Source organism: Acinonyx jubatus, chromosome B4 (assembly GCF_027475565.1).
Source record: "Acinonyx jubatus isolate Ajub_Pintada_27869175 chromosome B4, VMU_Ajub_asm_v1.0, whole genome shotgun sequence".
In the NCBI taxonomy this organism is placed as follows: domain Eukaryota; kingdom Metazoa; phylum Chordata; class Mammalia; order Carnivora; family Felidae; genus Acinonyx; species Acinonyx jubatus.
The window spans coordinates 116,117,723-116,142,820 of NC_069387.1; positions in this window are offsets into that span (position 1 = coordinate 116,117,723).

A 25,098-nucleotide genomic window follows, 5' to 3' on the forward strand; every position below is an offset into this window, starting at 1 on the left:
CCCCCTTCCTCCTTCCTTCCTTCCTTCCTTCCTTCCTTCCTTCCTTCCTTCCTTCCTTCCTTCCTTCCTTCCTCCTTTTTCAAATTAGGAATTCATGTTTAGCAATCCCTTTAAAAACAGGATGAATAATTACTTTTTAGATATTAAGAAATTATATTTATTTTAGTTCACTATAGCCAATCAATTGTTATTGGAATCACATTGTTTAATATATTGAAATTTATACCGAGTTCTTTATCTAATTGGAACTATGAAGTAAAATAGCTTGTTTTGTGTGTAGGCACCTTCTTTAAAATATAATAAAATTGTTCCCAGGTCAATAGCACCTTTACAAAAGGAAAGCAGAAACATTAATATTATAATCCTAGGTAAGCTGTTCAAACAAACACAATAGCATACTTTAATTTCTTTAATTCACACTAAGTTGTTGGGAAAATTACCATGTTCTCAGCATGGGTTCTTACTCCTGGGTCTGCAAAATTAAAACAAAAAGAAATGACATGAAAATATTGAGAGAAAAGTCAACAATTACAATATTCAAACTTAACCTAGTGATCATCAATTAAACAACCAAGGAAGTGAATCAGTTTTAACATGGATCTTAGAACACTTTCAATTAAAAGGAGCAAATTCATTCTCATCTCTTAGCTATATCTAAAGTGCAATTGAAATCCTAAAATATTATTTTTGAATTAGGCATTATGACTAAAATGAAATAGATCATCATGTACTATATTAAGGCTTACAATACGTTTCCTTTTTCTTTCAAGTATCAAAATGTAAAAATGGTTATTACTGCCTTTTAGTAAAATAGAATATATTAAGTAAAAGAATTAAGACATTTTTTTGTCCCTCTAAGTGCATCTGGGGAAAGAATTTGAAAAATCTTGTACCTTGAGCTCATAGGGACTTCTGCCCCCACATGGACTTTGCATTGCTGGTTCTAGTCCCACATGTGAATCATTTCTGACCTCTAAATCAGGAAGAAAAAGAAAAACAGGAATGGGGAGATGTGTTTTCTCTTTGATCCATTCTCTGATCATAAAGGAAACTGGGAATATGGAAATGCATTTTCTCTTTGATGCAGGTTTTGATCAGCATATTTATAAGCAGCTCAGGGAGTTCTTGCAGAGAAAGGGAGATGGGAGAAATCTCCCACCCTGGTGCTTCTTTGGTTCCAGTGCATCTGAAAAGATTATAGAAAATACAGAGGAGCTCAGCATCCATGGTGGGGTTAAATCAGATAGTCAACAAGTATTTAGCAAGCATCTGCAGGGCGCATAACTTTGAACCGCACCCCAGGCATAAACCATAACCTCTCACGACTCAGCTCTATGGGTAGGAGATTTAAGTATGGTTAAGAACTTCATACTGATAAACATTGCATCATTTATCCTTAATCCAGAAACTGGCATTAAGTCTGATATCGAGCCATTGTTGATGTGGTCGCGTTAAGGGTGGTACAGAAATTCATCCATATCCTGGAAAGCCCACATTCGTGCCGTCTTCTGTCCTGGTGTGTCACATTATCATCTTTGAGTTCTTCAGTTCCCAACATCAATTGGAAATCTAGTAGTCTTAGTTGTACCGCTGGAAACTCAAAGTGTGTCGGAGACATGGTAGATTTTCTAATTGGATTTAGTGTCTCCACATCTCCTCCTCCTTGTCCTTCTTTTATTCATTTCTGTTGCCATCTCCTCCCAAAATAGAGCTCTAAATGCTTACCCAACTTTGCCATGACAGTTATTAACTTTCACACTCAGCTAGGCCAGAAATCCTCCTGGGGGCTTGTCGCCATGATGTCTGGGTCTGGGCTGTTTAATTCTGGAACTTCATTCTCCCCTCCTTGTTCCATAGTGTGAAAATCCAATCAGAGGGCACTGGGATATGGAGTGGTAGTTCCCACACCTTGGTGATAATCTAAATTAGGGATCTTTCTTTTATTAAAAAACAATAAAAAACAAAACAAAACAAAAATCCCTCAGTCCCATCTCTGGAAATTCAGATTTTAGTAGGTCTGAGGTGAATTTTGATGATGGACCAGATTTGGAAAACACTGCTTTCCTATAAACGCTGCTACTCAGAGTGTGGTCGGCAGTCCGGCAGCATTGGTCTCACCGGGGGGGGGGGGGGGGGGGGGGGGGGGCTGGTTAGAAATGCAGAATCTTGGGCCTTACTCTAGACCTATTTACATCAGTCAAACTCAACATTTTAACCCAGACCTCCGTGCATTAACATATGAAAGTTTGGGAAGTTCTTCTGTGAAGAACTCACTCTGAAGAAGAAAATCTCGATTGTGCCCCCAAAGTTGCTTTTAGCAAAATGGGGCCTAGGACATATGCTTTAAACTCCCTCTCTTCATCTCCTTATAGGGAAGAGAACAAAAGATGGAGAGAGAGAGAGAGAAAGAGAGTTGGTTTAAATGATGTCTTATTTTATAGGATTCAAAATAGTTTTAAAGAGATCTTGCATCAGCCACTGAATGTCAGGATGTTTATGTGAGTATGGGATATTAATTGTGTGTATATAATATGTGTAGCGTATGTGCGTGTGGTTCTTTTGTGCGTGTCTGTCTCCAAATTTCCCCCTTTTATAAAGAAACCAGTCATACTGAATTAGGGCCCACCCTAATGACTTCATTTTAACTTGACTACTTCTGTAGTAGAGACCCTATCTCTGAAAAAGGTCACATTCTGAAGAATGGAGGATTGGGACCTCAGTATGTGAATTTGGGGAGGACACGCTTCAACCCACAGCATCTACAGTAGCCAACTGCTAATGAGAAGAAGGATGTGGGGCCCCTGAATCCCTTCACTGTCATCCCCATGTCCACCTGGGATTAGATCTGAACTATTGGGGACAAATAGCTCCTGAGAAATCCACTTTGCTGGCCATGAGGTCACAGCAGCCCAGCCTGATTATGCTCAGCATCGTCCGAAAAACACAAATCCTTCAGTTTTGCTGACTTTTACTTCTGGGCCATAAGTGAACGGAGGACCAAGACAAATGGTCTTTGATGGACTACTGGCAAGGTTTATTCCCACTAAAAATCAAACCCACCATAATTTCTTTCTAATGGCCCAACAGATCTTTGAATGAGGCCTACAAATCTACGGAGGCCTCAGTCCTCACAGCTTCAGGAAGACAAAAACGTCAGTGATTTTCTTTCCTCGGCATTCTGCCAGGGTCCCCTGGGTCCTGGTTTTATTATTGCTGTATCTGTCAGGTGTGGTCTGTGCATAATCCAACACACTCAGCTACATGCCCGACGGCCCTGATTTAAAGCAAAATGCGATGGATGGGATAGCCTAAATAGTAGTGGGCTTCAGAAAAGGAGTGAAATGAGCCTAGACTGAGAAATAGACCCAGATTTGAGAATCTCCAGCATTTACAAAACCGGAGGGGACGTAAATAAATCCTGTTACCAGGTAGGAGACACCTGCACCCCACAAGTACTTCTCTGAGAGCCGACACGATTACAGAGCGACTCAAATAGTACAGAAAATGTATTCATATTAAATTTGTCAGTGACACCTACTTCTGTGAACTTGAATCAAGTTCAAGGTGACCTTGACAATTTGGAGAAGTGGATACACGCAAACAGCAAGAGGTTTCACAGGTAAATTCATGTGGGATAATTCAAACATTATAAATATAAGCCACTGGTGGGATTGATTTTGCAAGAAAGTGGCAGCCAGGTTTTGGAGGCTAAGTGGGATGGGCAGGCGAAGGTAGAGCATGAAGGAGGTGTCCTAACACACATCGATGCGTGCAAATAAGATGGACAGATCCTAGCATGGGGTTTTCAGACTTTTTTGAGCATGACTCATAGTAAAAAATAATTTTGCATTGTGACCTAGTATATATACATATACATATACATATACATATACATATACATATACATATACATATACCTGAAACAAATGTTTAGCAAAATAATACCCTTACTACATGTAAGAGTCTATATTCTATTCTATTCCACTCCATTCCATTCTAGGCTATCCTATTCTATCCTATCTTACCCCTTTCTATTTGTCTTCATTTTTAAATTACTATTTTAATGTTAGTGTGACCCACTACATCGATCTTTATGACCCACCTACTGGGTTACAATCTGGAAAAGATGAGAAAGTATTCTTACAATACCAGTGGTTTGCAATAGAGTGGGGTTGGGAGGGATTATGTGATACCCAAAGATGTTTTAGGTTGTGATAATTTGGAGGGTGCTACTGGCATCCAGTGGATAGAGGCCAAGGATGTTGCAAAACATCTTACAGTGCACAGGACAGCTCCCCACAACAGAGAATCACCATGCCCCCCACAAATGTTAATAGTGCTGCTGCTGAGAATCTCTGCTCTATACTTAGTGCTATTCTAAATATTATTTAGAGCGTGATTTTCAGTCTGAGTTCCTTGGAGCCCTGGGAGCTCTTTCAAAGTGGTTCAGGAGGGTAGGGTTGGGGGAGAGCCATAGGGCCCTAAGCCTCCTACCCACACTCTCCCACCAGTCACAACAGGCTGGACTTTCATTTGTAGGAAGATGAACTCATCCCAGTTTGCTTGGTAGTTTCCTGGTTTTAGCTCCATAAGTCCCACATCCCAGGACCTCCCTCAGACCCCGGGACACCAGGCCAGGTGATCACCCTGTAGTGTGCTGGACAAGAAAAGTGTTCTTGAGGAGAAAGAGTTCTGCTTAACACAAGAGGAGAAGGTTGTTAAAAGCCATTGTTTCCAGAAGCATAAATCTTACTGTTGAGGAGGCTGTTGAGGAGAACCTGGAGATCTCCAAGGGACCCATTTTAAAACATTATCAATGGTTTGGGGAACAGCCTCATGAAAGAACATTAAAGAACTAGGTTTCTTTCCCCAGGCTGAGAACCTTGAGGAGAGCAAGATCTTAATCACCGTCTTCATGGGAACGAAGCAACAATGCCATGTGAATGATTTTAAGCAGCTGTTCTCTGCTTCTACATTTGGCAGGTTAAAAGGGATTCTAGCGAAATATCAGGAAGAACTTCTTGCCTTTAAGAAAATGTTTGGAGGAGCGCCTGGGTGGCGCAGTCGGTTAAGCGTCGGACTTCAGCCAGGTCACGATCTCGCGGTCTGTGAGCTCGAGCCCCACGACGGGCTCTGGGCTGATGGCTCAGAGCCTGGAACCTGTTTCTGATTCTGTGTCTCCCCCTCTCTCTGCCCCTCCCCCGTTCATGCTGTGTCTCTCTCTGTCCCAAAAATAAATAAACGTTGAAAAAAAAATAAATAAAATTCTGTTTAAAAAAAAAAAGAAAAAAAAAGAAAATGTTTGGAGTGTCTTATTCTGTATTTTTTTTCTGAGGGCAAAAGATAAGAATTTACCTATTAAAATATAATTTTTTGAATTGGGTGCTTCCTAGAATCAGGGGACTGTTGGCTGTGGCCTCCTGAGCTTCCTTCTGTCTGTGATTCTATGAATGGCTTGAACCTTTATCTGGCAAGTGCCCTGGGCAAGATACACTCCAGAATTAATGAAAAAAGACACGAATCCTATCCTTTAGGAGACAACATTCCCCAAACAGTCAATCAAAAATCAACCACATTCTTTTTTAGGTCATATCTTCTTGAAAGTGTCCCTGTAAGGATATGTTTTCGCCATTTCCTAGAAGCCAATTTATTGTGGTTACTCAGGTAATTTCTCTCAGACCTTAGAGGTACAACTAATTAAACTTCAACAAGGTGGAACCTGACTTCACTACCTGACCTCCTTTTGGTGCCATTTTGTTATACTTTGTTTTACTGTTCTCACACACCTTTAGCAGAAGGTCAACAAAATATTTCAGAGCTATAATTATAATATAGTGTTTGTTCTTTAAGTGTTTCGAAAGCAATAGAAATTTTCCCTCAATCACTGTTGGCTGCCCAGAGTTAATATAGTTCTGTATCAAGATAGCTGCATTTGAACTTCCTTTCTTCAGAAGAAACTGTAATAACGTTTTCTCTTGTGAAAATGGGATATCCACCCAAAGGTGAGGACAAGGAAGACATTCCTATATGTAGAGTGTCTCCAATCATTTTAAAAATAGAAACTACTTTTTATTTCCCTGATGCATTGAGATCTTGTAGAGTGTGACATGTTGGCGGAGCCTGACTCGGGAAGCGAGAGGGCTGCTCGTTGAGATGGAAAGCCCGAGGAAGGAGCATTAAGTGAGCTCAGCTGCTGTCGCCTTTCACTGCCCCCTTCATGGAAACTTCTGGGGAATGAAAAGGGAGGGCCGCCGAGGGGCTGTGGGTTCACAAATGAGCCTCTTCACCAGCTTGTCAGGATGCTTCTAGATATAAACAGTGCATTCCTAACAAGGCAACACCTCATTTTGCTCCCTTAGGAATAGAGAATCTCTTTGAAAACTCAGGAACTGTGTCACCAGTGTTTACAGTATTTTAATTATTATGGACCCATTTGTTCAACTTAAGAGGCTGTGGATTACACTTAAATACCTGAATGGTCTAGCCTGCATTCAAAGAGTCACTGAGCTATAAAATCATCATTTGCTCAACCCTGTTGTCTTAGACCATTAGTTACTACTGAGATCTATAATGATTTGGCCATTTCCAGTGATAAGCGAAAGAGAAGGGGTTCATTATCTTTAGCACTCACAACTGAAATTACTTGTTGCAACTCTTAACTGAATAGTTCTATTTGCTAATAGTTCTTCCTAAAATTAAATTATATTTTGTCAAAGAAAAGTCATTTTTCCCCTTAGATAACTGCACATATATTTTGTTCTAGAAAACATATTATGTCCTCAGCAAAAATTGAATGTGAAAATCTTTCTCACATTTCAAATAAGATATCATTAAGCAAAGTTCTTACTGCTTGAGTGAAAAAAGTCACTGTGCAAATAGTATCATACAAAGTAATGGCCTTATTCCAGTTTGCTTTCCGGATGGAACACAATGGCTCAGCACAGACATTTCGGAACCAGCTTGGAAAGAGGACCAATACAAAGAAAATAGAGATGAATTGTACAGTCAGGATGGTTTGGCAACTTGCTAACACATTTCTCGGCTGGGTAAGGAAAATAACTTGATAAATACAATAGGAGGTGCAGGGTGAGAACCTGAGGGCCTAGGTTGGTGGGAGAGTGAAAACGAAGAAAAGTAAGCTAATTACACAATAAACTGGAATAGGGGAATGTGGAAGGGAACAGATAAGGAGGAAAATAGGAGTAAAGGAAGGCTGAGGCGGCTAGTGAGGAGTAGAAATTCTGAGCAGCGGAAATGATGGTTGTTTCGGGAACAGGAAGCTGAATATTGAATTCTGAGTGCGTGTCTTGAATTGAGCTCTCTCACTCTCTCAAAATCTTTGGTAAATTCCTAGGTGGCTCTCGCATCCCTAGACCCCTGTGTTTTTGGTTTTTTAAGTTGTACTTTTTGTTTTGTTTTACTTACCACTTTCTGAAACTACTGTATAAACCATGTGTTTGCTTAACGTCTGGCTTTTCCTACCAGATGAGGGGATTTTGTCTGTTTTGTTTCCTGCTGTCGTCCAAGGACCTAGAGCACTGTGTGACTCAGGATGGATCCTGATACTTATTTTTGAATGAATGAATAAATGACTGAAATCGAGCTACTGCTACCCTTAAGGCTTTCAGAAAAGTTGGAGGAGACCCAGAGGAGGTTTGATGGCCCACCTAAGGTGACTTTGTTTAAATTTACTGTTTGGTGTCATCAGGTTTCAGTTACTTTGAAGTTCGAACAGTCTTTCCTTTTCCCAATTTTCTCTTTCCAGTAGCCTGGCTTTTACTTGTATAAATTATTGGCCTCTGTCCCTAGTTGAGAGGCATAGACCAAATTGTGTACTGTTTTGTTTTATGAGGAAAATGGGTTATCGTTTTTTAGATTCTGCTACGATAGTGATAGAGTTTTCTCTGCTCTCACCAACAGATGATTTCTAGTAAGATAATAACAAATATTATTTAACAGCGATCTTTTTTCCTACTCTAGAAATGTGGATGAAATGTATACTAGACTTTCAGTATTGGATACCCTACCTTCTGCCTTCTGGTTTTCAACTCCAGAAGCTGAAAATGGACAACCCAAGCATTAAACTGGCTTAATGCAAAGAAGCTGTCATTAGGATGGCAAATGAAAGTGCTTTTCCAGACCAAGATGGCAGTAAGGACTAACGAAGCTGACCTGCCTGAAGCAATAGGGAGAAGTGAGGCCTGGGGTGAGTTGTAAAGTGCTTGCCTCCTCTGAAGGTATTCACGTTCACATTTTAAAATGTTATGCTAGCAAATATAACAAATATTAGCATGTGAGGAGTGCCATTTTGTAGTTGTGATTCCTCATCTCAAGCTAATGGTGTTAAAAAGCTGATTTTTGCTTATAAATCTAATTTTTGTTTTAGTATTCCTTAAAAATTGCCCATTTTTTTCTGTGACTCATATGAAGATCTTGTGTGTATATGTAGTCTTCTGTGAATATATATGAATGAATGAATATATATGAATATATATGTGTATATATATATACATACACACACACACACACACACACACACACACAATGAAAATTAAGAAAAAAGTTCAAATCTGTAGTGTAGAACAAGACAACATGTAGAGGATGGTAAGACAATCCATGTATTGCCATGATTGAGCAAAAGCATGAAATTGGAGCCAGAGATGAGGAGGAAAACTATAAGCTGCTACCCTGTCTCTAAAATTCTTGGAAAGATGAGTAGGAATGAGGTTCTCCCATCACACATGGAATATGATTTAACCCAATTCTGTTTGCAGTTGGTTCAAATCCCAACTCCTCCTTTACTAGTTGTTTGGCCTTAGACACGTTACTTAACTTGTGTTAACTCCGTGTTAAAGTGCCCTTCTCTGAACAGTGGGGTTTATTATGGTAGGTGCCTATTGGTTCATCATTCATGGGGATGTTGTGAGGGTTCAATGAGTTAAGGTACACAAAGGACTTAGAACAGGGACTGGCACTGTAAGTGTATAGGAAGGATTTGTTCATTTATTCATTAGTGTTGTTATAATTTTATTGTAATTGCAAAAGGTAGGGGAGCTCTATTGACATTGAAGTTACCCTTGTTCACCACCTCCATCTTCCCTGCCCATGTGCCCACTTGTTTAGAACAATTATAATTGGTTGTACTGATCAGTGTAATTCTAGTATCTCTATATATCATTTAAGGATATGCCCTCTTATATAGAAAAATCCATGGGTGTTGTTAATGTCTTCTACATGATAAGTACTGAGAGGCAGGAACTGTGCCTCATCCTGGACCCAGACATCTGAAATTCCCAAGTCTGGTATATTTTGGAACCTAATGACAATTCCAGGCAGCAATGACTCCCAAGTTGGCATAGCACATGGTGGGTCCTCAATACAAGTCTGTTGAATATGTGAGACCGTTTGAACCTACACTTCCTAACCAATGGAATTCTTTCCCCTGGAGATTTGATTAGAAATGTATGTTCATCTTTTATGTCCTAAAAGCAGCACTGTTTATGCCCTTAGTTTTGCAGTCCTTCAGAAACCCTGCTCTTCAGCTTCTGCACCTGATTATACCTCCCACGAGTAACACTTAAAAGTGCATCCTTCAGCTAGTGTGCATCAGACATCCTGCCAACCTGTCCACCATCTCCTTCCATTTTCCTCTGTTTGGTACCCCCCACACACACACGCACACACACGCACACGCACACACACACACACACACGCACACTCATGCACACACACAAACATAAAGCAGCAATAAAATCCTCTTCCTTGAGCCAAAACAAAACAATCTCATCTTCCTCAAAACAAACCCTCTGTGCATATTGACGTTTGATGTCAGTGCCCACCGAAGTGATTGAAAAACTGGTTCTGCTCATAGAAAGATTAATCTGTCTCTTTACAACCTACGATGACATGTTCTCTCCAGGCTCTCAGAAAAGAAAGAACTCACATCCTATAGTCAAAGATAAGGTTACCTTCCATGGGCTTTGTGCCTCTCTGAGGCTGCTCAGGCCCTTTCAAATCCATTTTTAGGAGTTTAATTGCATCAATAAAGTTCTAAGAGGGGCAGGATGTATTTGAAGAGGCTGCATGGGATTAGCCACTCACCGCTTTGAGTTTTCAGTCTGGTTGTCTCATCTTCCTGAATGCTTCACTTTCTCGCTGTTGAAATGGGAATCATGTAGGAACTCATGAAGCTGAGGGGAAATAAAGGGAGGCAACTTCGGTAAATGTGCTAAGCAAATCCCTGTCATTTTCTCTGCTTCTGATAAGGAGGGGAGTGACCAACCAGGGGCTAAGGAGGTGATGACCCCCAACTGTTCTTACCTGAGGCAATAGCTCACAAATTCTTAAGAATAGTTTGGAAGTTGGAACAATGGCTAACCATTTTATTTCTGAAGGATTTTTCCTTGACTCTCTGTCTCTCCCTATCTCTTTCTCTGTCTCTCCCTCTGTCTCTTTTTTGCCTTCATGAGCATTATTCCCACTAGACCCAAACTCAGTTACAAAAAATTGTATTTGACATTAAAAAAAAAAGTATCAGCATCATGAAATAAATGTAATTTTCAAATGTTACGTAACCTTTGGGCATTAAGGAGTGATATAGCTCTACCTAATCTCTCCAATAACAAAGATAACACAATCAAAGAATTACAAAACATTACTGCCAGAAGGAATTTAAAAACCTGACAAATTTTTAATGTCAAGGGACTTTTAGAGGATTCTTAGCAAATAGACCAAATTTAAGATGAACAGAATTCCGGGAAGCAACAACCCATTCTTTTAGAATAAACTAACACTTCAAAATAAACTATTGCTAATTAGCATAAGTTGAGTATTTACTGTGTGCTGGGCAGAGTTCCAAGCGCTTTACGTGTATTAATTCACTTGGTGCTCTTAACAATTGAACATAGAATCTTGCACCATGCTCCTAAGGGCCTGAACCAGAATTTTTCAGATGCTCTGGGTCCAGATTGCTGTTTTCTAGTATAGATGACTCTATGCTAACTAAAGAATTTGTAGTACAGTAGAGCTGCTGTTCCATTCTCCCCCTCCTGTGTGTACCAACATCCCAATAGCAGCTGTCACTGGATTTTAGACTACACCCCTTAGGCTGCTTTGCAGCTACATTTGGCCTTATGACCACCATCTAACCAATGGGATACAGGAGAAAGTATTGCATGGGAATCCCAGGAAGACTTTTTAAAGGGAGTTGATCCAACGGAGACCCACCTCCTCTCTGTCCTTCTGCTTGTGCTCTTTCAGGCTTGCAACTTGATGTGAAAGTTGGTGCAATCACACAGTAGTGTGACCTTGAGGTTGAAGCCACATGCTGGGATAGGTGGAGTAGAAAGATAAAAGCCCCCATTCCAACTTTGGTCTGTTTATCTCCAGACTCTTTTTTAAGAAATTTCTTTAATGTCCAAGAGAGGTCTTCTATATATTTTTTAACATATATTAAAATGAATATTTATCTCATTAAAACACATATTTGTTTTAATATATTTATTATATTTAATATACACTTAGTATTTAATATATTCATTTAATATTTTATTTTGTTGACATGTATACTTTTAAAATATATATAATATTTTTATTTATTTTTAACCAGGGTGATTTCCCTGGTTAAATGTTCAGAGGTTACCGTTGTTGTGGCCTGGAAAAGCAAATCCATTTTATTATTAGGATAGGGTAAATATAATTAGAAAATTAAATATATTTTTAAAATCATGTAATACATTTTAAGCCCCAAAACAAGGATTTGGGGATTATCTGCAGGTTTGTATTTATCTATGCCAGTGAACTCCACCATGCAGGAGTTTATTCATAGAAAATTAGCAACTGGCTCATGTAATCCTAGAAGTATATTTCCTAAAGTCACTTTTAGTTACAAAGAAACAAAAGGTAGGGGTGTCTGGGTGGCTCACTGGACTCTTGATCTCAGCTCAAGTCTTGATATCAGGGTGATGAGTTGGGCTCCACACCAAGCATGGAGCCTACTTTAAAAAAAAAAAAAAGAAAAGAGAAAAAGAAAGAAAGAAAGCAAAAGGTATACTGAGAATGTACATTATGGAGTATAGTGTGAGCACCTGCTTTCTTCCTTGCTGGTACCTGGGAGTTTGTGCAGAGATAAGAGCCATTATTCGGCTGATTAGAAGTTTCTAAGTATCTTCTTTCCATAGGCTCAGTGAACACCTCCCTCCTCAGAGCCTTCAGAGTATTTTACAGATTTGGGAGAGAGAAGTCCCTTCCAAGTTTTCTAATTCTTAAAAAAAAAAAAAAAGTCAACCAAGGAAAACTATTGCTTAAACAGAGCCAAGTGAAGTGACTTGAAATGAAATAGTCTTTCATTAATGTACATTTTCATTTCTTCAGGCAACATTTAGTCCCAAATAAAGAAGAGATAATATGATTTTTCTTTTATTTATTTTTCTAAAGTTTATTCATTGTGAAAGAAAGAGAGCGAGCGTGTGTACAAGTGGGGGAGGGGCAGAGAGAGAGAAGCTAAGGCAGGCTCTGTGCTACCAACTGCAGGGCCCCAAGATGTGGGGCTTAAACTTACAAGCCATGAGACCATGACCTGAGTTGAAGTTGGACGCTTAACCTACTGAGCCACCCGGGCACCCCACGGTTTTTCTTTTAATGTTGACATTGTGAAGATTCCAGTAGAGACTTTTCCAGTAGAGAAAACTAGGAAAAGGTGAAATCTGATTTATGTTCATTTCTTAAAAGGGGAACCTCCCCAGCAACTGAAATAAAATATACCTTCATTTCTAAAACTTTTGAAATTTGGACAAATAGTGTTCCATCATCAGTTACCTGGGGAGATTTGCAGATATTCTGATAACATCCTGTATCTGCATTTATTAAATCATTGTGCCACAGGGATCTGTTAGTGTGAGAGGACAATAAAACATTTTCCTGGGCATCGAACTTTCTTCAAGCTTCCACTGCTATTTGCAGATTCCAGAGTGGCCTGTCGGGTATTGTAGCTTTATTTCCTCAGGATGTCAGACGTCCTCTTTTAACCCTTTTCATACCACCTGAGTTTCTCAGAACGTTTCATTCTATTATCAGTGGCAAAGCTAGTTTTGATTTAGGAGAAGACATAACCTATAGTTTAAAGTAGACTTTCAAGAAATATAATTAAGTTATGTTCTGTGAATTATAAATTGTGTTGTCTCATCTAGGTAGTTCAGATTTTTGTTGTCTGCTCCTACAGTCTCCCCTTCTCTCTTTCTCTCTCCTTTTTTCTTACAATATTAAAAGCCAGTTCAATGATTTCCTTATCTGAGGAGACCAGCTGTTTCCTGGAGGTTGGATCTAGTCTCTCCTTTCTAAATCAATGTCTGTCATAGGGAGACAGAAATATGTGTATGACTTACAGGATTTGTCTTCGTAATGATGAATGTTTAGTTAGAACATTGATTATAAAAATAGAAACCAGACTTTGAAAAGCAATTTAAAGCTATGGTATCTGTCTGTTACGATCATTAAAAACTAATGAGTATATTTCTTTGGTGTAGTTAATCTTTCCACAGCCTAACAACAGTGTTAATGTGGGAAAGATTACATTTAGTGTATGATAAACATTTTGCTGATTAGTCCCCAAATTATATGCTAACTATTTAGCCCATTATTTAAATGTGGTGCAGAGTAGAATCTGCTTTTTAACTAACAATCATGTGGAAAATGATCCAGATTCGGGCAGAATTGAAGGAACGTTTATGTGTTTTATACTTGAAGATACATTACGTGTGATTAAAATTTTAAATTGTTGAGGGAACAGTTGTTTTCAAAGAGATCAAAGGTTGGCTTTATTCATACCTCTTACCGCAGTTGGTTTATAATTATTTATCAAATGTCTGACAAGGCTAATGAGTTTTGTCTACGTTTTCCATCCCTCTTACTAGAATTATGGTTTATTCTCTCCACTTTTGAAGATCATAAATATGCATAAAGCCACAACTGGCAGGATTTTCTCTAAATTGGAAGACTTTGTCATAAAGCAAATAGCTTCCTGAAACACCTGAAACCTAAGTTTGAAACATCTAAAATTCAAAAATTGTATGTGATTACAGTTTGAATTTTCAAAGAAGTATGGGGATTTTAGATCTGGGGTGTAAATAGATTATCTAATTCAACCGCTCTGTATTTTTTTCAAAGAAAAAATATTGATGAGAAAGGTCAATTGGGAAGTTACTGTTAATAAATTATTTATTTATAAATTATTGTTATTAATAAATTATAAAAAAGAGTCCCTCTATATAAATGTCTACATGTGGCAAGTACCCGTATATATGACTCTATAATATAAGTAACAGAAAATGTGAACTGACTTTAACCCTGTAGAAGATCTGATTGGCTTCTCTAACTGGAAGGTCTAAACACATGCGGGTTTCAGGCTGGTTTGGTCTAGCTGTTCACCGATGTCCTAGAGATCCTGTTTCTTTCCCATCTTTCCTTATTGTCTGCTTTTCCTGAGGCCCACCTCTCCCATGCTGGCAGAATGCCTTGACAGTTTTAGGCTTTATTTCTCCATATCAGACCAGCAGATGAAAAGAAAAACTCCTGGCTGTATCAGTTGAACCTTCTTTCCCCAAAGCCCCCAGAAAACTACCCCTCATGTTTACGTTGGACCAATACCTCTGGCCAGAATCACACTACAGGTTGAATTGTCTAGGGCTGGGTTTATCTGACAAGTAGCCAGGGAGATGGATAAAACTGTAGGCTAAACTGTGGATTAAACCATCAGGGCATATGCCTTGAGTTGGAGGAAGACCTGTGCCCACTCCCTGAACCCTCACCACTGCCCCATATTTACAGGGCAAACAACCACAGTGCATACTACTGTCTGTGTATTTTCTACTCTCAGCATGCATGCAAGCAATTTATGCTCATTGTAGAAAATTTGAAAACTGCCTTCAAGAGTAATAAAAACATTAAAAAAATCACTCACAATCTCACTTTAGAAATGACTAACCATGAACATTTGGTGTATTTTCTTCTAATCTTTTTCAAAGAGGCAGTATGAAGACGGCACTTGTATCTATGTCTGTCAGTCTGTCTATTTTATGTCTCTATCTCCAGTTTTATATCCTGTTTTACATTTCAGCCTGACGCTCTTGGAAGCCTTTCCGCATAACATTTAGAACCTTGACTTTTCAAAGATAGTTGAAGACTAGAATTATTGAGGAGATAGTAAACAGTTATAGGCAATGCTTTATTTCTCATCACGCTTTCTAAACCTTTTCAGCTTGTCTTTTTGCATTATTGGGCTGAAAAGGTCACTGAGACTTTACTTCATCTCTAAATGGTTCTAAAAATTCCCCAAGGTCCCAAGGCTTACTGTGGAGTAGGATTGCAATCAGTAGAGGTACAGAAGCTGTCAGTTGCTGGAAGAGGGCTTTTTTGGATTATGGCAGCTAAATGCTGAACTAGGAGACCACTGAGAACTGATTGGGCATCAGAACACTCGGTTTTAGTTTAGTCTCTGCCACTATCCAATGTGTGCACTGAGAAACCATTGCAAATCCTCTGTGCCTCCATTTCTTTATTCCGCAAGTGGGCTAAGGGTTCTTATCTACCTTGTCAGAATAAACTAATGAAAAGTATAACTATGAGAGTTATAATTAAATGATTTCCTAATATATATCTAAATGTAAATCTCATTATTGCATTATAATACTTTGTATTATTTTATCCTCTTGTGAAGTGTTGGGATTGATAAAGCAGATGTTATTAACCCCGTATGACAGATGGGGGAACTGAGTGTCAAAATGATATGACTAACATTGGCATCACTCTGCTTATTTAAGGCATCACCCCTAGTAAAAGCATTTGGTGGTAAAGATCATGATCATGATGATGACAATCATGAAGGTAATACCTAACAGTCAAGAGAGGTTAACTAAGAATTAAGTCACCATGAATAACATTTGCAGTTATCTGTTTTTAAAAACTGGGCTTAATCGTTTGATTTTCTCTCCAACAGTAGAATTGGTGAAAACTTAATTTATTAAAAAATAAATTATTGGCTTTTCTAACTTTTGAAAGTAACACATATTCAGTAAAGACAGCTTGGCGAGCACAGGGAAGCAAAAGCAAGAAGAAAAATATCACTTTTATTCTGTTAGGTATAGAAAACTGGTAGTACTTGGCCCAATAGTAAGTTCTTGAAGGAAGAAATCATAGAGAGACCTAGAGATGACTCCATAATACAATAACAGTTATTAAGTGCTAACCCTGATGACATTATCTTAAGTGCTTCAAAGACATTAATAGACTCTTCATAATTATTGCTAACAACTTATGGAGTCAGTTCTAATATTTATCCCATTTTACATGAGGGAACTAACACAGAGACAGATTAATCCAGGGGATGGCCTGGAATCTGAGGATTTGGGGTACGGACTTCTAGCAGCATTCTTTGGACCATCTTTTGGCCTGCTTTGCTTCCTGAAGAGTATTAAGCAAGCTTCAGTCTCTGGCTGGAGCAGCTGGGAAACCCGTTGTAGTGACGGCAGAAACCCTGGCTGCTCATTCATTGCTAGGAACTTGTGGGGTTCCATGTTAAACCAGTCTCTTCCCAGGAAATGGTCAAGATGGCGGAGGACTGGAATATATAAACTCTTTAGGAATATTTATAGGATCTTCTTGTAGAGTCTGCTAATCAGAATCTTTCACAATCACATTGATTTTAACTTCCTGACTTGATACAGTGACAAAATATATTTTGATTATAAGTTAGTGGCACAGCCTAAAAAAAATCTTAAAATTTTATGTATATTTCTCAAATTCTAAATAATAAACGCATGTCAATTTTTTTTTTGTAACCAGAAAACAAAATCATGGATACTATCCCTTGGGAGGGGCTATAGCAGATCCTAGAGTCAGACCCTGGTTTTATGTCTAGAGTCTGCCACTTACCATCTTGAAGTCTTTGATAAGTTTCTCAACATATCTGTGGTTTCCACGTTTATAAAATGGGGAAAAGAACCTCACATACTTTAAAGCACGATTGTGAGGATTCTATGAATGACACATTAATAATTGTGCTGTCACATAGCAAATGCAATCTTAGAAAATATTCTACAGAAATTTATTCAGCCATATATGAGCAAAGATGTTTCCAGGAGTACCAATTGTAATAGTGAAAAACCAGAAACAACCAACATGTCCATCCATAGGAGCATAACTAAATATTAGCTTACTATACTATGGAATAGTGTGCAGCCATTAAAATTAATCAGATGGGTCAAAACTCTACCATTAGATTGTAAGGTAATGAACAGAAAGATATCGGTCATTATTTTATCCTTAGGGAACAAGATTGGCACATGGACAGGTTCTCAGTGATTATTAATTAAATCAAAGAATAAATCTTTATTAATTAACACTAACAAATAGCTATTATTTTTTATTTTTTACATTTATTTATTTTTTGGTTTTTTTAATTTTTTTGTTTATTTATTTTTGAGAGAGAGAGAAAGAGAGAGAGAGAGCGTGAGCAGGGGTGGGGCAGAGAGAGATGGAGGCACAGAATCCGAAGCAGGCTCCAGGCTCTGAGCTGTCAGCACAGGGCCCGACACAGGACTCGAACCCACCAACCGTGAGATCATGATCTGAGCCGAAGTCGGACGCTCAACTGACTGAGCCACCCAGGTGCCCCTACGATTATTTATTTTTGAGAGACAGAGAGAGACAGAGCAGGAGCAGGGCAGAGTCAGAGAAAGAAGGAGACACAGAAGCCGAAGCAGGCTCCAGGTTCTAAGCTGTCAGCACAGAGCCCGATGCGGGGCTCAAAGTCACAAACTGTGAGATCATGACCTGAGCTGAAGTCGGATGCTTAACCAACTCAGCCACCCAGGTGCCTGACAAATATCTATTATATATTAAGTGAAAATAAAATAAAGTTATAGATAGAACTTTCTCCCTCATTCTTTACTTGCCTTTCTTACCCTTTGGGTTTTAGTTTCTCTGAGAGTATTTTCTGATCCCATTGTCTAGTGCAGGCCCCCTATTTCAGTCCTGTGTCTTGTTTCCTTCCTGGGGCTGATCACAATTTATAATTATCTTATTTACATGTTAATCTGAAGTTGTTGTTTTTCTCTGTTTCCTTCCTTCACTAAAATGTCAGGCACCAAAAGGCCAGAATGATGTCTCTTCTATTATAACCCTAACAGCCAAACACATAGTAGGTACTTAATAAAAATTTACTAATGGAATATAGAATCAGTATGGAAGGATTCACAATACACTGTTAACAGTGGTTTCCTTTAAAGAGGGGAGAAACTACAGGAACTGGGTAAAAGGAGTTTTTATTTTTCACTACATCTTCTGGATAGTTGATTTTTCAAAATAGTAACTCTGAGTCATGTTTATCACTAGAATATAGAACTATGCCAAAACATTCAGATTTGACAAGGACAGAATTACTATTTGCTAACTTATCTTTTCCATGGCCATCTCCTTCCGTGGAATTTTAGTGCAGACGGCAACAGTGAGGAGTAGTTTCTGCCCCATCACCCCCTCCCTCCCAGCACCCCCCCCCCCCCGCCCCCGATGGCCCACATCCATAGGAAGGACCTTTCAGTTTTGTGAGAGAAGGTGAAAGTCTTGATAGGAGACTCACTCTTTATGTGGGATTTCCGTTTCCTTTAAGCATGTTATTTGATTATATGTATTTTGCTAATGAGTTTATTTAAAATGCATTTTCTAAGAGCCTCTCAAGGTGTGTTGAAGTATGGCCACAGGTGGTTGGGAAGATTATTTACCTATTAGTGGTGATGAGTGGAGACATAATGCACGGGGAGACAGAAAGTCTCAGGAAATTAGTATATAGCAATGTAAGCTTAAAGAGAGAGTCATTTCCATCCTTGTCAGATGAACAGGTGCTGAAATTGGGGGTAGGACAAAAACATATCCGGGAGATGTGACAAAAGCGATGAGATACTTCCAAAGTGGTGACAAGAGGCTGCCCCAAATTGCAGCAACCAAAAAGCCCACCTGGAAATATTTTAATGACTCAGATTGGAGACTAATTTTATATGTACTATTGAAACCATCTTTTCTCCATAAACATCTGCTGTTCTTTCCATAAGGGCAGCCCAAAATTGCCATCGGTGATGACGTCATTGGCAAACTGCTTACCTCAGACTCACTGAGAGGATAAGCTAGCTGATGCCCAGTGGGTGCCCGGATGGTGGAAGAGGAAGATAATACTCTGACTCTGCTAGTCCCCCTCCCCCAACACACTTGCATACACACACACACACACACATACACACACACACGCAGAAAATGCTGTACTGCCTCTGAATCAGTTTCGCAACCTCAGCACCCTTGACATTTTGATCCGGAAATGCTCTGTGCTGGGAAGCTGTCCTGTACATTTATAAAATGTTTAGCAACATCTTTGGCCTCCATCTACTAGATGTCAGTCACCAGCCTCAGTTGAGACAGCCAAAAATGTCTCCAGACGTTGCCAAATGTGTCCCGGAGGGCAAAACTTACCCTGGTCGAGAACCATCTCTCTAAAGCACTTTTTTTTTCTAATAATGAGAACAATTATTAGTATTAAATCTTTGTTTGTCTAGCATTTCATAGCATAGAAAGCCCTAAGAAAATGTTTCAGAAAGTCAATTTTATTGCCACCAGGGAAAACAGTATGAAGAAGGGGATGACCGTGTCTTACAGTGATCCTCCACAAATTCTTATCAGATGAAATTGTTGGCCAGCAGGAGGCTGATGGATGGAACTCACCTCTTGGTTTTAGTTGCTTCGATGCCACCTGCAGCTTGGAATCCTGGGGCAAGTTTTTTGTTCACTTTTTTTTCCTTTTTAGAAAATGTCAAAAGAAATACCGGCTGTAAAGAACAAGATACAACTTAAATTATTAACTCTATTTCATTTGTTTATCTGTTATGTTCTTATTCTTCAGGGGCTTAGTGAGAAGCATGAAGAAAATAGTCAATGAAATCACCCTTTTCCCCAATAATCAAAAGCCCTTGGTCATATTCTATAAGAGAAAACCTAGAAGGTACTTTAAATACATTCAGCAGGTTGAGTGCCACATGAAATAAATTATCTTTAGGTCTTTTTTTTTTAATGTTTATTTATTTTTGAGAGAGAGAGACAGACATGAGCAGGGAAGGGGCAGAGAGAGAGGGAGATACAGAATCCGAAGCAGGCTCTAGGCTCTGAGCTGTCAGCACAGAGCCTGATGTGGGGCTCAAACCCACAAACCTCAAGATCATGACCTGAGCCGAAGATGGATGCTTAACTGACCAAGCCACCCAGGTGCCCCTAACCCTGGGTCTTTAAGGTCTTTAACCTTGTGTGTCTATTCCAATTCATGCTTATATCAGCTTTGTTCAGAGAATTTTTGCCCCATTGTTTAATGATTTTTTTTTCTCATATGTGATATTGTTTCCCTACAATATTGTCTCTTCTCTCTCAGTCTCTCCTTCTGCCTCTGTCTCTGTCTCTCACTCTTTGTCTTTCTCTCCCTCTCCTGAGATTCACCATCAAAGTGTTGTAAGAAGAAGGAAAGCTTTGGAGCCAGTTAATCCTGAGTTCAATTCTTGGTTTTAACAATTTCAGCATTGTGACATTGAGCAAGAGTTCTAGCTTCTTAGTATTTCAGTATTCTAGTGTTTATGGGTCAGGAGAGTAACGGCCATTCTATGGGTCAAGATTCCTCAGTTATGAGTGACATACAACCTTATTCAAACTGGCATAAGGAAAAAGGAAATGTGTTAGCCAATATGAGCTAAAAAGTCCATGAGTAGAGCTATCTACCTTTAGGCAGGGTTTGATCTAGGTCTCACTGTGCTTTCTTTGGTTGAGTATATTCTCAGGTCCATTTAGCAACTCCTGTCCATTTCAGACTTGCAACATCTGACCAGTATAAGAAAAGGTCGGCTTCCTGAATAGATCAACCAAAAGTTCTGGGCTTGAGTCTTGTCATTGATTATGGCCAGTTGGTTAAGAGTCCAGATGTGAACCAGTAACTGTGGTGAGAAGGTTGGAATAACTAATTGGCCTAGCCTGCATCACATGATCATCTCTCAGCCTGAAGCACATGGTGAAGAGCAGTTTCTCGAAGTCAAAGTCAAGGGTATACCATAAGAGGGGGAGCAGAGAAATAAGACAAAATCAAACAAAGACAAGACAAGACAAGATAAATATAGACAAAATAACCTAAAACTTGTAAGTCTACTACAACTACCTTGAAATATTGAAATATATACAAGTATCCACTGGGGTTATTTTCTCCTACTCCAGAATTGGGAAAAGGCAAGATGTTATTTCACTCATTTTAATATATTTTTGTAGTGTGTGTGTGTGTGTGTGTGTGTGTGTTTAATGGGCATTAAAGTCTTTCTCTCTATAGTATTTGGTCATTTAAATTATGTATTTAGTTTTGAAAAAGGTATTTTTGAAATAAGCTCATACATTCCATTCAAAAGAAACAAAAGGTGATATTATGAGTAGTGTCCCCCTCCAGATCTCTGTTCCTCACCCAACCTAGTTGTCCTCGCCAAAGGCATTAAGTCTTACCAGTGTCTTGTGTAAACTGCTAGAAATAGTTTTTGTCTGTACAAATAGGGACCTATTTTATCTCCCCCTCCCCTCCTCAGTGGCCTCCTCCTTCTTCTCTCCCACTCTTCCTTCTGCTTCTACACAAAATAGTAGCATATTTTACATACCCTACTTCATTTTACATTTTTCACTTAAAATATATCCTTAGACATTTATCTATAACTATATATAAAGAACATTTTTGTACTTTTGCATTATAGACTATCAATGTATTCATTTGACAGACTTACAGTAGGTGTTTATTATATACCAGGCCTTAATGAATAAAACGGAAAACAGAATGGGCAAAAATATCTAATGGATATTTCTAGAACATTCTAATGGGATCAGACAATAAAAAAGAAAGAACACAAGCCAGTCATATATGTTGATGGAAAATGATAAATGCTTTGGGGAAAAAAACCAAGCAAGAGGGATATACTGCGAGAGGGCAAATGTTTAGATCAGGAAAGTCCTCACTAAATTGACATTTGAGAAAAAAGGGAGAAAAAGAAATTGAAGACAGGGAAAGAATCATACAGTTTTGTACGCTAAGACTTTCTGAGGCAAAGGAAGTAGCAGGTACAAAGGGCCCAAAGCAGAGATGTACCTAGTGTGTCCAAGAAGAAACAGAGGCCAGTATTGACTGAACAGTGAGCAAGAGAGTGGCAGGAAATGATGCTGGAGAGGCAGTGGGCAGATCATGCAGGGCCTGTGGCAATTGTGATGACCCGGCTTTTACTCTGCGTGAGTTGAAGAAACAATAGAGGGGCTTCAGCAGAGGAAGAATGTGATTTTACTTCCATTTAAAACCCATCACTGGGGGGGCTTCTGGGTGGCTCAGTCGGTTAATCACCCGACTTTGGCTCAGGTCATGGTCTCATAGTTAGGGAGTTTGAGCCCCGCATCCAGCTCTGGGCTGACAGTGCAGAGCCTGATTGGGATCCTCTATCTCCCTCTCTCTCTGCCCCACCCCCGCTTGCTCTCTTTCTCTGTCTCTGTCTCTGTCTCTCTCTCAAAAATAAATAAACCTTAAAAAAAATCACTGTGGTCAATTTATGAAGAGACTACCAGTAGGGAGGGCCAAAGGTGGAAACAAGGAGACTATATTAATACATTTTTCCAAGTGTTTCTGTTTTACTGACTATCTCTCAAGAACAGATGTTGAATTGTTTCATACACTTATTTTAGCATGTTTGGTTATAATTATGATTTTTATCTTTAGATCTTACTAACAGGGTGAATTATAGTAATGGATTTCCAAAGAAAGAATCAATCCTACATTCCTAAATAAACCCTACTTGGTCACAGTATACTGTTTTGAATATGCTTACTGATTCTCTATAATAGTATTTTATATGGGATTTCTTAACTGATATTCATCTTATTGGTTTGTAGTTTTCTTTCTGTGCAAACTTTTTTGGGGTTCTGCCTCAGTGTTTTTATATTACATTAAAAATATTGGATGCTTTATTCTCTCTTCTGTGATCTTGAACAGTTTGAAATAGCATGAGAATTAGCTATTCTTTAAAGGTTTGTTAGAACGTCTCCAGTGAACCAAATGAGCCTTGGGCTTTTCTTGGTGAGGAGATGAAAGTATTTAACAATTGTTTTCATGTATTCTATACATATTGAATACATATTCTATACATATTCTATACTAATTGATCAGTTTAGATTTTCTCTCTCTTTTTTAAATGTTCATTGATTTTTGAGAGAGAAAGAGAGAGTGTGAACATGGGAGGGACAGAGAGAGAGGGGGACAGAGAATCTGAAGCAGGCTCTACGCTGAAAGCAGACCACCCAATGCAGGGCTCAAATTCACAAACCTTGAGACCATGACCTGAGCTGAGGTTAGACGCTTAACCGACTGAGCCTCCCAAGTGTCCCTGATTTTCTCTCTCTTCTGAAGTTACTTTTGTCAAGTTACACTTTCTTAGGAAGTTATGCATCTCAATCAGATTTTCAAGTTAATTTGCAAAGTTGTTGATCTGAGTCATACAATATGATTACTTAAATTTCCTCTCTATCTGTAATTATTTCTTATTCTCTGTGTTTATGTCATTTTCTTGATTGTATTAGTTAGTAATTTGTAGTATTGTATGTGGATGTGTTTGTTGCATTTTAAAGACCATCTTTTGTATTTATTTGTTAGATCTCCATATCCTCTGTATTCTAATTTACTAACTTTTGTTTTAATAGTCATCTTCTGATTCCTCATGTTTATCTTTTTTTAATTTTTTAATGTTTATATATTTTTGAGAGAAAGAGAGAGAGCAGGGGAGAGGAAGAGAGAGAGGGAGACACAGAATCCAAAGCAGGCTCCAGGCTCTGAGCTGTCAGCCCAGAGCTGGACACAGGGCTTGAACTCACGAGCCGTGAGATCATGACCTGAGCTAAAGTTGGATTCTTAACCAACTGAGCCACCCAGGTGGCCCCCTCATGTTTTCTTAATCTGTATTTTCATAAGAATGCTCAATTCGTTTATTTCATTTTTATTTATTAGTATAAATATATTTATATAATTATATTTTTATAATTTATAATTTATAAATTTTATAATTTATATATTTTATAATTTTATTTTATATATTTTATATTTTATAATTTATATATTTTATATATTATATTAATTAATAATAATTAATAATTAATAAATAATAATTTATCAATAATAAATTTTTATAAATTAATTTTAATTATACTTAATTAGTTTATAATTAATTTATAATCAATTATATATAATTATAATTAATTATATATATTTTTAAATTATTTTAAATATTATTAATTTTTATTTAATTTTTAATTAAAATTTAATTAAATATTGTAAATATTTTAAATTAATTATAATTAATTAATTTATAATTAATTTATAAATTAATAATAAATTATTTATTAATAATAAATAATAATAGAAATAAATTAATTAATTTATGATTAATATAAATACAAATATATATAAATATATATTTATATAATATAAATATTTAAGTCTGATTTCACTAATGACTGCTGTTTTGGCTTAATCATACATGTTCTGATATGTAGAGGTATTTTTTTTGTCAGTTTTTAAGTATTCTGCAATTTTTATTTATAAACATGTTCTTTGACTCAACAGGTGGTTGGCAGAGAGCTTCTAGTTTTCCGGGATTGTGGGCGATATTGTTTTCTGGCTCTGTTATGTTCCATGGAGATCAGGTAAGATTTTTTTTTTAAGTTTATTTATTTATTTTGAGAGAGAGACAGAGGGAGGGGGAGAGAATGAGTGGGGGAGGGGCAGAGAGAGAGAGAATCCCAAGCAGGCTCAGCACTGTCAGCCCAGAGCCCAACTCAGGACTCAGTCTTACAAATCCTGAAAGCATGACCTGAGCCGAGATCAAGAGTCAGATGCTCAACCAACTGGGCCACCCAGGTGCCCTGATGATCTCTTTTATAAACACAGTCCTCATATTTGTTTTCATCTGAATCCTGCACTTAAATAGATTCAGTTTTCACTAGTGGTCTTTTGTCAAA